This window comes from Delphinapterus leucas, chromosome 3 (genome assembly GCF_059928025.1).
Source record: "Delphinapterus leucas isolate spDelLeu-1000000601 "Yukka" chromosome 3, BTC_Dleu_Yukka2, whole genome shotgun sequence".
Taxonomy (NCBI): Eukaryota; Metazoa; Chordata; class Mammalia; order Artiodactyla; family Monodontidae; genus Delphinapterus; species Delphinapterus leucas.
The window spans coordinates 163,733,865-163,752,865 of NC_143131.1; the positions used below are offsets into that span (position 1 = coordinate 163,733,865).

General features: G+C 41.5%; 1 pseudogene across 1 annotated transcript; it reads right to left on the reverse strand.

Moving 5' to 3' along the window:
- Positions 1-1,924: 1,924 nt before the first annotated feature.
- LOC149749929 (UDP-N-acetylglucosamine--peptide N-acetylglucosaminyltransferase 110 kDa subunit pseudogene) lies at positions 1,925-17,272 on the reverse strand (annotated as a pseudogene). The gene is made up of 2 exons (XR_016392891.1): positions 5,038-17,272; positions 1,925-4,417 (listed from the first exon to the last, which is right to left on the reverse strand). The product of XR_016392891.1 is annotated as a UDP-N-acetylglucosamine--peptide N-acetylglucosaminyltransferase 110 kDa subunit pseudogene (transcript).
- Positions 17,273-19,001: the final 1,729 nt, after the last annotated feature.

Consider the following 19,001-nt stretch of genomic DNA (forward strand, 5'->3'; position numbering starts at 1 on the left):
CACAGATGAATATAGTCTCTCTTGAGCTGAGAGGGGAGAGAAAAGTAAATAAGCAAATATAAAATCGTAAGTATAGGGCTTCCCTGGTGGCACAGTGGTTGAAATTCCCCCTGCCGATGCAGGGGACACGGGTTCGTGCCCCGGTCCTGGTAGATCCCACATGCTGCGGAGCGGCTAGCCCCGTGAGCCATGGCCGCTGAGCCTGTGTGTCCGGAGCCTGTGCTCCACAATGGGAGAGGCCACAACAGTGAGAGGCCTGCGCACCGCAAAAAAAAAAAAAAAAAAAAAAAAAAAATCATAAGTATAAATATGTAAATAAAAATTAAATAAATGGATAGAATAGTATATCAGGTAAGTGTTGGAGAAAAACAGCAAGCAGGGAAGGGAGATGGAGATTGTTTGTTAGCTGGTAGGAGGAGGCTGCAATCTGAAACTAAGTGGTCGATGAGGGCTTTCTGGGGAAGATAAAATATAAGAGGGAACTTAAGGTTGTGAGAGGGAGCAAGGTGCATATCTGGGAAGTGAATAGTACAAGCAGAGGGAACAGTCAGATGGAAAGGCAATGAGGCAAGAGTGGGTTTGGAGTATCCAAGGAGCAGAAAGGATGTCAGTGTGTGGAAAACAGAGGGAGCAGAGTGGAGAGGAGAAGGAAACAGTCAGACAGGAAACAGAGGCCCACATTTCTAGGGCTGTGGACGCACTTTGAGGACTTTGCTTTTCCTGTGAAGGAGCCATTGAAGAGACTTAAGTGACATGATCTCACTTATGTTTTAACAAGATTTCTCTGGACGCCATGTTGATTAGAGACTGTAGGAGAGTAAGGACAAGCCCCAGAAGACCAATAGTTGATTCAAAGAAGTGATTACTCAAACATGGTCCCCCTCCTCTGCATCAGTAAGGACGCAGAGCAGAAATCGGCAAAAAATGGCCACAAATCAAATCAGGCTCTCAGCCTGGATCTGTGGGACTGTGAGCTAATAATGGTTCTCACGTTTAGAAAGGTTGCTGAAGAAAAAAGCGTAGAAGTTACAGAAACTGTATAAGGCCCACAAAGCCTAACTGCTTAATTCTTTTTTTTTTTTAAGGGCAACTCATTCATTTATTGTTTAAAGATTGCAAGACAACTTCTGAATTTATGTAGCACAATTTAAATGTTTTACTTTTTTGATAAATCAGAGTATAATAGAGAAAACAATTAGTTTCCAGTAATATCTATATCTCTATGCAGAATTAAGTCTTCCACAGACATGTAACCTGGAAACAAAAGCCTGTTACAATAAGCAAAGCTTCAACAGAGCTGCTACTTTTCGGGCCAGGGAAAGGTTCATCCCTATAGGAGGAGGATGTGCTATGTAAAATGGCTGCAAGGTCACAGCCTTGAGGGCGCTGGAAGTCTATTATCCTATCCCACATTAAGTAGTTTGGTGAACTTCAAACGTCCGTTCATCTGCAACCAAGCTGGCAAACTTTAACTGATATTTCAAGCAGGTAAAAAATAAATTAAAAGAAATCCTTACACTGATGTTCCTTGATTCACACTGTTAAATGGTTCATTAACATGTAATTCTGGCTAAGAATTACATTTGAGACTCCTTGCTCAGATTTTGGTTAACAGTACAAATCTTTCAGAAATTCAAGTTCTTATTAATCAATAATTTGTCAGCTAGGATACATTCAGGCATCAGCTGCAACTACAGAATAGGTGCACTGCCTCAGCGCTGTGGAGAGACATAATCCAGAACGCTACTAGCAGACAAAACATCTGTTACTAGACAGCACAGGTGCAGTACAGCAAGACAAAACCATATATTCATGTGTGCCGCGGACCAGCCGGAGAAAGAGGATTTCACCGCCCAGGGTCAGGAGGGAAGGGGTAAGGAACTGAAGTAGCACTGACGAATGGGGTCAGAAGGACCAAGACAACTGACGGTTGCAAGGCAAATTTTATTATGCTACAGTTGCAGATAATATAGACTAGAAAAAGGAAGGTTGCCAGATGGTGGTTTACATTATCTACAGACTGTCTCGGCTCAAGGTTAACTTCCCTGGGAGAAAACCCATAAACCCAGAATCATCAAAAATAACCTGCATGTGCAGGGGGGAGACAGCTTTGTTTGTCTCATTTTACATTCTTTCTGATCTCTGGGCTCTGGTGATTTATCTCCCATGGAATGGAACAAGGAGGGGAACAAGTAGGGACAGTCCCTTCGAGCGGCGGCCGCATGCCTGGCATGTCCTTACCTGCTCTCAAGGCTGACTGCTTCCCACAGGTCCCCCTTTTTTATTTTTTAACTTTTGCTGCAAAATAATTCCATGAAGTTTAGTGCCGAGAGTAGTATACTGTTGCATGAGGATACGAAACAGACATGAGAAGATTATTATCAATAATAGGCAAATTATGGCCAGGGTAATAAATCCTGACAACCTTCCAGTAATCCAAGACTGAGGGTTTAACCACTTTAAATGATCCAGTAAAGTTTGAATTACATCTTCTGGCGAAACATCAACAAGATGTGTATTTTGTATATCCTGAATTTCAGCATTTAATTTCTTAAGATCAAGACTAATATTATTACCTGACCAAACACTCAGCAGATGCATTTTTACTTTTTCCCATTCCCAAATACAGTCACTGTACTTTTAAGGAGTAACACACATCCATGTATACTTTGCATGACAAGCTACACGCATCCTCAATTTTAATGCTGCCATCTGATCTCCAATCCCCAAAATTGCCTTTTTAAATTCACCTAACTTGTTATTAATCTGTAAATCTATGTGACTTTGTAAAGATAAAGCAAGACTGGTATGTTGAGATAACGGATTAGCAAAGTGAGCATGATGAATACTCTGTGAAAGAGCAAGACCGGCAGTAGCCACGGTAGCAGACAGAGCAGCCGAGGCAAGTAAACTTACTATTAGCCACCCAAGAAAGCGTCTCCTTCTCTGCAAGGCTTTAGAGAGTTCCACCCATGCCTGTACTCCAGTATCTTCATACCAAGGTTCTCTCAGATGTACAGGCACCATAACATACATGGGTTGCTTTAGTATAAGCACAGATTGCATTCCTGCAGAAGGGAACATACAACTGCTAAAAGTACAATTAACACAGCTAATATTATATCCTCCTTTGGAAGAATTACCAATGTTAATAGAACCACACAAACGTGTATATGGAGGAGCAACACAAGTTTTAACAGGTGTACTGGAATAAGTTAGAGCTAGTTTCCATATATCCCTGTTCTTTTGAAATGTGATAAACCTATGTATGATGGGAAAAGAAGAGATAAGAATTGACACCTTGGTATAATCTATAGTACACCATATTTGGTTATTATTCCAAGATGCATTGCAACGTTCAAAACTGGATCCAGGAAAGTTAACAGTCATAAAAGGAGGCAATTGGTTTTTTGATTTTCTGTTAAGCATAGTAACCTTATGTCCAGCTATAAGTATCCCTTGTCCTCCAAGTAAACGCTTCATACAGAAATAATTTCCTGAATCTTCACCTGTAACCTTGGCTATAGTAATAGCGGAATCCCTAAGTGGTGAGGCGTATGAGATTTGACCTCTAATATTAATAGCTTGCCCATTTTATACCAAATGATGGTATCATTAAGATCCTCTCGTCGGCTGGTAGCCGGGCATGTAAGAGTAATGTTGGTTCCTGTAAAACGAAGGATGCCTGGAGAGCCTGACAAACTAATTGATTGATCCGTTCCCTCATAAACATCTGTATGCTCATAACTAATAGCCTTTACACATCCAGTTTCCAGATGCAATGGGCTAAGACAGACAGGATAGGTACTAAACCAGTTAGTATAATTTACATATTGATTTGTTTTATATTCCCAATAAGAGGCCCATAAACAGTTATCATTGTAAAATACAGGAAACTGTGCTTCAGACCAAGATATGGGTTGTAATAGTGGAGGATCAGGTACATAGGCCCAGTAAGTTGCTGCATTAACAGAGGGAACACATGAAATGGTTGCCAACAGAACCAAAAATAAAGTTACAGGTGTAACAGGATTATTCTGTTGTTTCACTGACTCTTGAGCTCGTGAAACCAGTTGTTTAATTTGTCCCCAAGTTGGAACATCACTCCTTTGAGTCGTCCTGGCAAGTGGTCTCCTCTTCTTCTTCTTTTTCTGAATCAACACTGTCAAATTTTCCGGAGAGGTGCAGAGCTTCTTCATCTTCTGAACTAGGTGAGCTGTGGCGAGCCATCTATTTGCTTGACTAAGCGCTCAGGAAGCCAGCAAGGTCCAGGCGCTGATCTGGGATAAGATACACACGTGACCACGTCCCCAAATCAACACAGGATCAGGACCACGCCAAGTGCTGGTTAACGGATCTTTCCAGAGGACCTCCGGAGATTAAGAGGCCAATCTTGGCTCAGCCACAAACCTTCCCCCTGCAGAGCAGCCAAATTTGTCAACAGTGAGAACATTTAAAATAAACAGAGCATGATTTATAAGGTTACGTGGTGTTGTTCTAGACAATTCCCCCCTTTTTATTTTTTCAATAGTTAGCTTTAAAGATCTATTTGCACGTTCTATAATACCTTGTCCTTGAGGGTTATATGGAATGCCTGTAATATGGGTAATTTTGTAATGAATTACAAAATGTTGCAAAAGCAGCGGGCCCATTATCTGTTTGAATAATTTTGGGAAGGTTCATGAAAGCAAAACAGTGTAATAAATGAGTGATAACATGTTTAGTAGCTCCTCCGGTCTGTGCTGTAGCACAGAGGAAATCAGAGTAAGTATCGATAGTGACATGAACAAACTGTCATTTCCCAAAAGACGGGATATGAGTAACATCCATTTGCCATAAATGTCTAGGTAATAATCCACGAGGATTAACAACATAATGTGGAACAGGAAGGTGAGGTAAGCATTGTGGGCATTGCTTAACAATTTGTCGGGCGGCTTCACGAGTAAGGGAAGATTGTGTGTGTAATGTAGCCGTCGACTGACGGTGTAGAGCGTGCAACGGCTGTGCTGCTTGTGAAGCAGTCTGATCATAACTTACCGTAATATGAGGGTGTCCAGGACATGGACCATGAGCATCAACAGCATGAAGATAATGAATGCAGTACATTAGCCATTCTTGACAGCATGACGAACGGAAAGGAGGACTACAGTAAATTGGGACATGTCCTGCTTTAGGGAAAAGAGATTGAGGAGGAGGAGTAACTTCAACTCTATTCTTGGGAGGAAAATGTACAGGATAAAGATCACGTTTACATCGAGTTAAAACATCTGCAGTCGCATTAAGTTTAGTCAATGGACCAGGCAAGTTAGAATGAGCACGGATATACAGACCTGCAACAGGACCATCGTGGGAACGAATAAGCTGTTGAAGCAAACGAAAAGAGGATGATAATTCAGGGTTATTAGTATGTCCTATGGTCGCAGTCTCCAGAAGAAATCATAAGCTAATAAGATATTTACTATCAGAAAACAAATTAAAAGATATAGAAGGCAAATGTTTAAAAGCCATAATGACAGCATACAGTTCAACACGTTGAGCTGAAGTCAAGGAAGTTTCTTTAATGAGGTTTGCTCCGTCGTCAATGATTACAGTAGCCACTCCTGAAGAAGAACCGTCCGTAAAAACCAAAGGTACATGAGGAACAGGCTGTTGCCTAATTATAGAAGGAAAGATATGAGTTAAGTTTGCTGAATTGGATCAATTTATCAGCAGGGTCATGGCATTCCAAGGTACCTGAAAATCCTGCAAGAGCAAGACCCCATTCATTACTATGTTGAAAAAGGCAATTTTGTTGACTAACTGAATAAGGGATAATAATTTGAGAAGGTTCTATACTTATAGGTTGTAAGCATCTAGTTCTACCTTGCATTATTAAATTACTAATAAGTTCATAATAAGGGTTAATAACTTTAGAGGGTGTAGTTTTCATATGAATCTATTCAATAATTCCAACAGTTTGCCATAAGACGGCAGTAGGCACATGAGGGGTTGGACAAATTATGAAGAAAATTGGAAGGTGAGTATGAATCCTAGTTAATTGTGTAGAACTGATAGATCTATTGACTATCTGTAAAGCTTGAAATCCTTCTGGAGTCATAGAGCGTGAAGAAGAAGGATCTGAGTCACCTTTAAGAACATCAAAGAAAGGCTGTAATTGAGCAGTAGTAAGTTTTAAGGAAGGCCTTAGCCAATTAATATCTCCAAGTAATTTTTGAAAATCATTTAATGTTTTTAAATTATCAACTCGAATTTGCAGTTTTTGAGGCCTAATAGTAGTCTTATCAATGTATTTTCCCAAATATAAAAATGGAGATTGTCTTTGAATTTTTTTTGAGGCAATGACCAAGCCAAATGATTGTAAGGACTGTTGTAAAAACTGAAAAGCAGTCTCTAATAAAGAAATATTATCAGTGGCTAAAAGTATATCATCCATATAATGTATGAGATATAACGATGGAAACCTTTTTCTCACAGGAGTCAAGGCCTGAGCCACATATTTTTGGCATAATGTAGGACTATTTGCCATGCCCTGAGGCAATACTTCCCATTGAAATCTCCTCATGGCTTCCTTAAAATTTAAGGAAGGCAAGCTAAAAGCAAAATGTTTTCTATCTTCAGGAAACAAAGGAATAGTGAAAAAACAATCTTTTAAATCTATAACTAAAAGATGATAATTGTGTGGTATGGCTGTTGGAGAGGGTAGGCCTGGTTGAAGAGCTCCCATTATTAGCATAGTTTTATTAACAGCTCTTAGATCCTGTAATAATCTATATTTTCCAGATTTTTTCTTGATAATAAAAATAGGAGTATTCCAAGGACTACTGGAAATTTCTAAATGCCCTAATTGTTCCAGTACTAATTGTTCTGCAGCTTCTAATTTCTCCTTTGTGAGGGGCCACTGGTCCACCCATACAGGGTCATCAGTCAGCCAAGTAATTGGATCAGCAGTGAGTGGAGGAGAATCCAAGGCTCCTAAGAAAAACCCAGACCTAGTCTATCATTTTTTATTATCACATCAATAGGATAGACAGTTCCTTGTTGATTTGTTCCCAGCCCTTTTGTGGGAAGAAATCCTTGATCCAACATCATATTAGAGACTTGAAAGTTTGGACTATAAAGTAATACTCCCATTTCTTTTAATATATCTCGGCCCCAGAGGTTTAAAGGCAGCCCAGGCAAAACATAAGGCTGGAAGTATCCTGAATGGCCCTCACTATCTTGCCATAATAAAAACTGACTACTTTGCATAGGAGAAGAGCTTTGTCCTATTACGTGAAGTTCTGTAATAGTAGGACTAATGGGCCAATGTTTAGGCCAGTGTATCTGCGTCATAACAGAGACATCAGCTCCAGTGTCTAACAAACCTGAAAAAACCTTTCCATTAATGGTTCATTTCATTTCTGGACGTTCTTTCCCTATCTTCTGAATCCAGTAGGCAGCATTAGACGATCCAAAAGCCTTTGTTTCTCTCTTTTGATGTTGTCAAATTTGTCCATGAGGTACAAAGGGCAAAAGTAGCAATTGTGCAATTTTAGCACCAGGAGAAATAGTTATTATATTTTTAATAGTTTGTGCCATGACTTTTATTTCTCCTTCGTAGTCAGAATCTGTGACTCCTGGCATAATAGTTAAACCTTTCATGGTGACACTACTTCTTCCCAATAATAGTCCCATCAAACCCTTGGGTAAAGGTCCACAGATGCCCGTAGAGAGGGCCTGAGGACCCATTTCAGGAGTTAATACATATCGGGCGGAGGTACTGAGCTCCAGTCCTGCGCTTCCTGGTGTTGCTCTGGAGAGCGAGGATATTGTATGTTTTTGTTTTTGGTTAATGTCTGATTGATAATTTGAGGAGGATACACAGACATTGCCCTTATTATTTGTTGGGGCCGGGGAAGGCCCCGGGAGGAGTTCCCCGACAGTGGTGGCCCATCCTTGTGGGCCACTGAGCAACCATCTTGTGCCCAATGTTTTCCCCTGTTGCATTTAGGGCATAAACCAGGGATTTTCTGACCATCTGGAGGTTTTTGAGTAGGGAAGGAAGGACTAGGGTTAGAATTAAAAGATCTACATTCTCTAGCAAAATGACCTGCCTTTCCGCATTTAAAACAAGTCTTTGTTTTCTTTTGACTGTTTTTAAACCCCACTTTAGTTAATGCTGCAGCCACAGCAGCACCCTGTATGTAAGTAGGCCCAATGTCTGCACAAAGGCGAATATAATCCTCCAATGTTCCCCGTTTTCTCCAAGGTCGAATCACAGCCTGACATGCATTATTAGCATTCTCAAAAGCAAGCTGCTTAACTACAATTGTACCAGTGAGTCCGTCCACAATGAGTCTCCCCACCGCCTGTGACAATCTATCTACAAAATCAGCATATGGTTCATCAGGTCCCTGTCTAATTGTTGAAAGATCCTCAGTTTTGTGTGTAGAAGGTCATTTCCTCCAGGCTTGCAATGCCAAATGATTTATTTGAGGATAAGCAACAAAGGGATAAGTTAATTGATCTTGTAAAGAAAGATATTGTCCTTCCCCAATCAGCATATGAGAATCAACTGGAATATTATGGGCAGCATTCTTTTCTGCTTGTTCAGCAGCCCGTTCATAAAAATCAAACTTCCATATTAAATAATCTCCACCATTTAAACAAGCTCGTGCAATAGACTTCCAATCGGCGGGGGGGAAGAGCTTCTCCTGTCAACCATAGCAGTAGTAAAAGGAGCAGTGGGCCCATATTGAGCACAGGCAGATTTTCAATCTTTCAAAACTTTAAAAGGGAGAGACTGATGCTCCTTAGTAGCTTGTTGAGGATTATTAGAATCAGGTCTTTCTATGACGGGACAACGGAAAATAGGATCTTCTCCTCGTTTTATTGCTCCTTGTACGGCGCGCTGCAAGGGACTGAGCATTTTTACAGATGTAGATTTTTGAGGAAGACAGTCCTTATTAACCTGCAGCTTTTTCACTGACTTATCTATCATAGCCATTAGAAAATCATCCTCAGGATATTTCTCTCTTTTATGTTTAAAAGCCTCATCTGTTAAGTCCAAATGTTCCTTTTCATCTAAAATATTTAAATTAATTAGCTCTTTCGGTTTAGGAAGTGGCGACACAGTAGCTGATAATACAGTCTCTCCTTCTGTCAGAGGCTTATGTTTTTCTGACTTTACATTCAAATCAACACTATCATGAGAAGAATCTAAACATATTTTTATCAGAGTCCACAAACTATATGTAACAACAGGAGTATGAGTAGGCCCTCGAGACTCATAATAATTTTTTAAATCTTCTCCAACTTTCTGCCAGATTTCTATGTCAACAGAGCTGCCATCAGGAAACCAGGGAGATACACCATGGATATGCTGTAAAAATTCAGTCAACTGTGAGGTAGAAACTTTATTACCCCGAGCTTTAAGCATCGAAAGTAAAACCTGAGCAAATAATTCACACTCCTTTGAGCCCTTCTGCCCCATCTTATTTTACTTCTGACTATTGCCTTATGCCTCTATTAGTTTCACTTTTACTGGTGGCCACACATATTTTGCATAAGGGTTCTCTTACCTGCACTTTCTTTTTCTTTTAATTGCCTTCACGCTTCAGGTCCCTGTTCGAGTGCCACTTGCCGCGGACCAGCCGGAGAAAGAGGATCTCACCGCCCAGGGTCAGAAGGGAAGGGGTAAGGAACTGAAGTAGCACCGACGGATGGGGTCAGAAGGACCAAGACAACTGATGGTTGCAAGGCAAATTTTATTATGCTACAGTTGCAGATTATATAGACTAGAAATCGGAAGGTGGCCAGATGGTGGTTTACATTATCTACAGACTGTCTCGGCTCAAGGTTAAATTCCCTGGGAGAAAACCCATAAAACCAGAAGCATCAAAAATAACCTGCATGTGCAGGGGGGAGACAGCTTTGTTTGTCTCATTTTACATTCTTTCTGATCTCTGGGCCCTGGTGATTTATCTCCCATGGAATGGAACAAGGAGGGGAACAAGTAGGGACAGTCCCTTCGAGCAGCGGCCGCATGCCTGGCATGTCCTTACCTGCTCTCAAGGCTGACCGCTTCCCAAACATATGTTGCCTTGTTTAAGCCTCAAGCCCTCGATCCTTTGTTGAAATACAATAATTTCATTCCTATGGTTTTCAGTACCAAAAACTCAGCCTCCAGGAGGGCTAAAGTCTAATTTGTACTCCAAACCAAGTAGCAGTGCAGTTCGCTACTACTGAGGCTGAATCCATAAAGACTTCAAGACCACGTCCAGAAGACAAGTTATTATATATAATACCCTAGAAGGTCTGAAACATAATTATCATATACATAGCTGGTCCTTCAGAGCTTTTTACCTATAACATGTTTTTTGATGAAAGTTATTTAATGTACTGGAGATAACTGTGACTTACTGATCAAATATTTGAATACTTATACTTACCTGGGATTTCATTTCTGCTGAAAGAAAAAGGAAGGACAGGACCCACTAAAAAAGAAACAAACTTTAGCAATGAAAGTAAAAATCTTAACACACACTATTACTTTTGGAAGCAGCATAGAGGGGCAGTCAACGGTAAAACACTGGTGAAATAGGTCAAAACTCTAGGCCAAAAATCCATTATTATTATCATCAGTGACAGTACCACAACTGTGCCCTTCAGAATTAATAATCGCTCCTAAGAAACTTCATTTGGCATCAGAAGATGTGTTTAAGAGAAACACTCTGGGAGGTTTTGAATCAGACTTGGTTTTTTGTTCGCCAAGTTACAGGAGAATTTTTAAAGTGGGGGGAAGGGAAGAAGGAAACGGACCAGGAAAAGAATTTAAGCCATCATCTATAAACCAACAAAGCACTGATAGTTCCAAACATTATGTCACAAACTAAAATGACTGATGTAGGCTCAAGTGGTTTATAAAACCTATAAAAAGACTACACCAGCAAAGTCCCCATTTATCTGTAGAGTTCAGAAACTAAAACAAGGAATATTTTAGCTTAAAACCTTATCTCAAGAGAATCATATACACTTCACATGAATAAAAATACCTGAAACCAAACATTTTTAAAAGCTCCAATACCCAAAATATAAAGAAAAATATTAATCCAGAAGACTCAATCAATCCATGATAATCACAAAACGGCTGGGCAATCTCTATCTCCCTTCCACACTAACCATCCATCCCATGGAAGACCAAGGGAGATCAGACCTTCCAGACTTACCTTCCAGACCTTCCAGACACCTGGCTGCTGCAAAATTCTATGGAGACTCCTTGTGGAACAGCAGTTTCCCATCTCTTGTGTCTCTCCCTATCACGATCATGATCATGCAGGAAGCAAGTCTGGCTGTGCTATTTCTTATCATTGTCTGTCACCCATCTGCAACATGGTATTGTACGGATAAGGAAAAAGTAGTTCCCTTTCCCCCAGAAGGTTGAGGCTCAGGTACAGGGTAATTCTCCTGTGCACACAGTCATTATTTAGGCCGATTCAGTGACTTCAACAGGCTTAATCATGTGATCAGGTTTGTTGCCAGCTGCGTAATGCTCCCACATCTGTAGATAGAGCCGCTCTAGGTCCATTGTGTATCGTTTGGTGTTGAACAGAGGGCTAGATGTTCTCTGCTTCCAGACTTTGCCACGAATTTTCTTCAGGTATTCTAGATCAGTTCCCAGTTTCACAGCTATGTCTTCATATTCTTGACTATTTTTAGCAATAAGCTCAAGACAGCCTAAACAAGTGAGCTGGGAAGCTGCAACTCGGGAAGCAAGAGTCTCTCCTGGCATAGTCACCATGGGTGTCCCTGACCAAAGGACATCCATCCCTGTGGTGTGTCCATTACAGAGTGGAGTGTCCAAGCAGACATCAGCCAGCTGGCCTCGCCGAACATGTTCCTCTTTAGGAGCAACAGGTGAGAAAATGATACGGTTCTGGGGAAGGCCCATATTTTGTGCGTACTGTTGAATATTAGGTTCTCCTACTGCTGGAAAACGCAACAGCCACAGTACACTATTGGGAACACGCTTCAGAATATTTGCCCACATCTGCAAAGTAGATGGGTCAATTTTATATAACTGATTGAAGTTACAGTACACAATGGCATCTTCCGGTAACCCGTACTGAGAACGTGTGGTTACAATAATGGTACGGGGAACCTCCTCTCCAGTGGCAGCCTTAATGTTGATCTGGGTACTTGCCAGTCCATTGCTAAGACTGAATCCATTAATTGTTATCTGAATTTGTCCTCTGTTAATCATTTCAATAACTGCCTCTGCAGTAGTATTCATAGGAATGACAGGCATATTAAGAGCTGTATTACTGCTGTCTGCGGTGTCTTCTCCCTCAGGACATTTCATCTTGACAATTTGCACATCTGGGAGACTATCAAGAAATGCTTTGAGGTCGATGCCATTCAGCACAATCCGATTGTCATAAATGTGCCCATTGGACTTAAAATCGATGACTGCTTTCTTCTTCAGGTGGGGGAACATATTGGCATGATCACCAATAAAGAAAGTATGGGGCATATAAGCCAGTTTCTCAGAATACTGCTCAGCAACTTCAGCAGGTGAAGTTTCCTGATCAGTGATGATATAATCCATGAAAAGCACGCCACTGGTCCCAGGGTAGCCCAGCCACATTGCCTGAATAGGAGCTGGCCTGAGAGCAAAGAGTTCATTTCGAGCACCCCTGGTATAACCATTCATATTTACAAGGATGTGTATACCATCTTGATGGATGCGATCAGCTGCTTTCCCATTGCATGGAATCTGAGAAAGATCAATGAAATGATGGGCTTCTGCCATCACCTTCGCTCGGAAGTTTGTGCCATCATCTGGGCTCAGGGCATAACAGAAGACCTCAAATTTATCAGGATTGTGCGTGCCTGGAATAGACTGCATAAGATGAGAAGTAGGATGATTCCCAAAGTCAGAACTCACGTATCCTACACGCAGTCGACCATCACTGAGCTTCAAGTCTTTTGGATGTTCGTACGGTGGTTTATGAAGGACACTGATCTCGTCCAAGCAGAGGTTCCCATGGCTCTCAGCAATAGCCTTCCTGAAGCCATGAGAAAGAGGATACAGCATACTATGATGAGGCTGCACAGAAGGCAACCTATTCTTCTCCAGCTGGTCAGCCACAATGCTGACCAACTTCTTCATTCGCTCATCATAGTCTGCCCAATCACAGACAATCTGCAGGCAATGAGCCAAATCACAATAAGCGTCAGGAAAGTCAGGTTCAAGCTTCAGAGCAGTGCGATAAGAAGCAATTGCTTCTGGAATATTCCCTGAATACTTGTGAATGGAAGCCAGATTGCTGTGGGCATCCGCAAGTGCAGGGTTAATCTGAATGGCACGAGTATAACACTGCAAGGCTCCCTGAACATCCTGCATCTCCTTTAGAGTGTTTCCCATGTTACAGTAGGCGTCAGCAAAGGTAGGACTGATTCGAACAGCCTCCTTATGATGCATCAGAGCTTCCTGCAGTTTTCCCTGCTGCTCCAATACACTTGCTAAATTTGAATGGGCAACAGCAAACTCTGGGAAGACTTCTAATGCTTTACGATACAAGCGAACTGCCTCTTCAATGTTTCCCTGGTCTCCTTTGATATTGGCCAGGTTATTCAGAGAGTCTGCATGGGTGGGGCACAGCCGCAGAGCTGTATTATAACAATCTTCTGCTTCGGCAACACGGCCCTTCTCTTCCAGAGCGTTGGCTAGGTTGCAGTAAGCATCAGGGAAATGTGGTTGCAATTCAATAGCTCGCCTGTAGGTGTCTATTGCCAGATCCATCAGGCCTTGCTCATAGTATACACAAGCCAGGTTGGCACGTACCACTGCATGATTTGGGCTCAAGCTTAGGGCACAAAGGTAAGCTGCCACAGCTCTGTCAAAAATCCGTGCCTCTTTCAAGACATTTCCTAAATTGATATAAGCATCCAGAAAATTGGGGTCAAGGGTGACAGCCTTTTCAAAGTGATGAATTGCAAGCCAAATCTCCCCTTGTGCATTGAAAACACAGCCAAGATTACTCCAAGCTACTGCAAAGTTCGGTTGCGTCTCCACTGCTTTCAAATAACATGCCTTGGCTCCTTCCAAGCGACCCAGGGCTTTGAGCAGGTTCCCCAGGTCACTGCGAACACAGTACAAATCAGGATTGCACTGAAGAGCAGAGACGTAAGCTTGTACTGCCCCTTGCATGTCGCCTGCTGCTACCAAAGCGGCTGCCAGGTTAACATAACCGTCGATGAAATCTGGCTTGAGATGCAATGCATGCCGGTAATGCTCCATTGCTTCCTGCAACTGCCCTCTTTCCTTGTACACATTCCCCAAATTCGAATAGGCTTCTGCCAGAAGAGGGTTCTGTTTAATTGCCAGAGTACTAAAGTGGGCAGATCTGTCCAGCCTTCGACACTGGAAGTGTAGAGATGAAAGTAATAAAAGTACTCCAGTATTGTCAGGCTCTTGTCTCCACAGCTGCATGCAGCGTCTCTCAGCTGCCTCAAAATCTCCTGCCTGATATTCTCGATGTGCCAACTCAGCTAACCCTTGGAAGGAAAGCATACGTTTCGTTGGTTCTGTGCTGTCGGCCACGTTGCCCACAGAAGACGCCATCTGGAGCTTCTGGAGAGAGTGAGAAAAGGGGGTAATTGAGTCCCGCTGCCGCCACTACTGGCAAGAATGTTTCCAGAGGTAGCAAATACGAGGGCAGCAGCCGTACCACTGCTTTGGCAGGCTTAAGCGGCGACAACAGTTACAGGCACCGAACCTTAGGAACTCTGGTTGGCCATCTACCTCTCACGCTCTTGAAATCTTAATTCTTAACCCTGCCCTCTTCCACCATTTTTCTCCTCATCAGGGAATAAAAATTACCTATACACTTGCCTTAGAAGAAATCAAAAGTCAGTAGTCCAAACACTTTTTAAATTTTTGTTTTCTGTCCAGTTGGAAAGGAAATACATGATTGACTTTACTTCATCATTCATGTAGTCAATGTGGAAAACATTAGGGCCGTGTATTTCAATACAGTAAGATCAGAAAATTTTAAATTGGCCTTCCCAAACCACTAATAAGTAACCAACGTTGTATATAATGCTCAAATCTTAGAGACTGAGTTTGATATTTTAAAAGTTCTGAAAGGATTAGCTAATTTCTCCTCATCATATTTCTCATGCCTCAAACCCGAGTATTACTTTTTTAAAAATAAATCTATTTATCTTTATTTATTTTTATTTTGGCTGCGTTGGGTCTTCAATGCTGCGTGCAGACTTTCTCTAGTTGCGGCGAGCGGGGGCTACTCTTTGTTGCGCTGCCCGGGCTTCTCATCACAGCAGCTTCTATTGTTGTTCCACAACTCTATGGGTTCCTTTTTAGGTCCTATGAAGAACCCTAGGAATTAGTTCATGGAATTATAAGTTTTTGCAAAATTGTCAAAAGTGAGATATTTTAACTTCCATCAGGTAAGACCAGCGTCTCTTTCTTTGCCAATTTTCCTTCTATCATATTCCGCTATGTTGGATCATACTGGAATGGCCACAGGCTTTTTTGAAATCTGGCTAAGGAGATTTTCTTTTTTCTGTGGTACGCAGGCCTCTCACTGTTGTGGCCTCTCCCGTTGTGGAGCACAGGCTCTGGACGCACAGGCTCAGCGGCCATGGCTCACGGGCCTAGCCGCTCCGCGGCATGTGGGATCTTCCCGGACCGGGACACGAACCCGTGTCCCCTGCGTCGGCAGGTGGACTCTCAACCGCTGCGCCACCAGGGAAGCCCTAAGGAGATGTTTTAAGTGAGGCTATTATGTGATTTTCAGACACCGCCGTATGTAATTGACTATATACTATCCCATTACAGGAATAACTTCCAGTACTCATACTGACTACTCTACTGACTTAACCTAGCACAAGACACAGAAGCATAAGGACAAAAACCACCTTACAATATAGCCATGTCTTGCACTTCACAGCTCTCAAAGCATGTGCGTTTGAAGAAGAAAAAAACAACTGAAAAGCACAAAACCAGAAGCTATTCTGTGGAAAATTATTTCAATCATCAGGCATGTGAAAGATAAGTCAAAGATTCAGTTCTCATCAATGCTTAGTCAAAACGGAAATTTTCTTCTGTCAGGAATATACTCCAGGGGCTTCCCCGATGGCGCAGTGGTTAAGAAGCCACCTGCCAATGCAGGGGACAAGGGTTCGAGCCCTGGTCCGGGAAGATCCCACATGCCACGGAGCAACTAAGCCGGTGTGCCACAACTACGGAACCTGCGCTCTAGAGCCCGTGAGCCACGACTATTGAGCCTGCGAGCCACAACTACTGAAGCCTCCGTGCCTAGCGCCCGTGCTCTGCAACAAGAGAAGCCACCGCAGTGAGAAGCCTGTGCACCGCAACGAAGAGTGGCCCCCAGTCCCTGCAAGTAGAGAAAGCCTGCGCACAGCAACGAAGACCCAACACAGCCAAAAATAAATAAATAAATAAATGAATGAATATACTCCATCAACAATGTGTGTAACGGAATGGTGTATTTTATCAGAATCCCTGTAATGCACAGACCTATAGCAGTACTGAAATCAGTAATGCATTTATAATAGTAAATACTTATGAGGAAGTAATCCATAGAGGTTTTCTCAAAGTTAACAATGAAAATTAATGTGACATTATCAATAATAAATTGTGAAGCTGAAATAAACTTTTCTAAACTATTAATAACTAGAAGCAAATTCTAATCAACCATGTTACAAGAAATCTATGTCTAAAAACTGCAAAGTTTATTTCTTAAAATTTTATTTAAAAAATACATAAACTATCGTATGAGGAGGCAGTTAAAGAATATATAGCTAAAAGAGTGGGGGAAAAGTTTTATAGAGACACATCTGGCAGTAGTTAATTTTTAAATGTCATTTTTCTAGATTTTGTGACACCTATAGTATTGATATTTGAAAGCATTTAAAAAATTGTAATTTGAAGATTTGCTACTTCCAGGTAGAATAAAATATTTTGAAGCAAAACAACGTTTCCACTGAGAAAAACAAAAAAAGCCAAATGAAATAGCCAGCGTTCAATCAAAAAGTTCTAGACAAACCAAGAGATAGAATCATATGGCTAAAATTCTAAGAAAAGAACAGGTAATACAAAAATATTTATATAAGATATTGTGTATCTTTATCAGGAAAAGTCTTTATCAAGAAAAGACTTCAAAATCATCAGAATTAATATTATATTTTATTTATTTGTATGTTATATTTACATATAGATATTTATATATTTATATAAAGAACTTAAAGATAAACCCTAGTTAAGGCAGTGACAATAGCAGTAGCAGTGGGAGTGAAAAGAAATGGTTATATTCAAGCATATTTTGTCAGGAAAAGTCCAAGATCAAATGTCTGACTGCATACATGGGATGGATAGACGGAGTGGGAAAAATCAAAGTTAACTATAGAGGTTCTAGTGAAGATGGGGTTGCCGTCACCCAACCCAAGGGGCTGCGATCATCCCCAAAGTCTAGGAGACTCAAAGGGAAGGTCATGGTCAGAGGCAAAGTTAATTGGTGGGAAAATAAGACTCCCAGTCTCTCCATCTCCTTATACCAGTTTTTTTTTTAAACATCTTCATTGGAGTATAATTGCTTTACAATGGTGTGTTAGTTTCTGCTTTATAACAAAGTAAATCAGTTATACATATGTCCCCATATCTCCTCCCTCTTGCATCTCCCTCCCTCCCACCCTCCCTATCCCACCCCTCTAGGTGGTCACAAAGCACTGAGCGCATCTCCCTGTGCTATGCGGCTGCTTCCCACTAGCTATCTCTTCCTTATACCAGTTTTGTTTTTCTGCTCATATACGTAGCAGCATTTCATTCAAGGGGAAAGTCATTGATCTGACTGGTCAAATTAAACAACATAGTTCAAGGCACATTTACAGTGGTTAGTTCCTCCACAATTTAGAAAGTCACATTCACAATTTCCCTCTTCCTATGCCGCGGAACACATTGGCCATTCCTCCAAAGTTTCCACTCCACAGAGTGGACCAGAGATGACGTTAGCCCAGAACTGAGAGCTTGGCATGAGATGGTGTCAGCCCCACGTAGAGCTCTGGCATAAGTTATAACCCAACCCAGGTCTACAGAGAGCTCTGCATGGAATCCTGGGAGTAAACTCAGCCATAATAATGTGATTCTGTTTTTCATTTGCTTTTCTTCCTTGCTTCACTTTCCCTGGCCACTCTGACAAACAAACTTTCAGGCATTCCTGGGCCACTCACTAACTTTATTCCATTTAATGTCATCCAGATTCCCAAGAAAATTACTAACTATAAGGAGGGAAATTTGGAACATGGTGAGTTTTAGATGCCTGAAATATACAGGTCATTGAATCCAGTTAAGTAGCAAATTATCTGGATCTCAAACATGCCAGTAGAATAGCAGACTAAGCTCAGTTTAATGTACTCTTACTGGAGACACATGTAAATTCTGGGTCAATTTTGAACAAGTTAAAAGCACCTAGCTGAGATTAAAAGAAAGAAAGGAACACCTGCATGTTTCAGAAAGTAACAGAGAAATTAAATCCAGAGAAAGAAGAGCGGACTGATGTCTGTGGGTTCCGTTCCTTAGTATAGGCCTTATGTAAATAGGGGCTGGAGCTAGAAATCTAACATTACCTTGAGGCCAGGAATTTAGACTCAGGATGGAACAATACTGAGAAGTTGGTACAGATATCCTACAGAAATTTCATGAGGAACTGCTTAGTCCATTAAGAGGGCCAAGGGCGGTGGTGAGGAAGATTGATATCTCTTGAAAACCTTCAGCTACAGAAAACATCAACACCTCTGAAAAGTAGGCCTGTCCTTCCCAGCGTTGTGATGGCCAGGTTGTCACTAACCTGTAAGGCCCTGTATGAATCAGAAACTGCAAGGAGAGTAATTCAAAGAAAAACAGATGCAGGATGGGTGTGGCAATAAATCCTAGGACCCTATCAGAAACAAAATTAAAACCACTCTAAAGGGAAATTTTA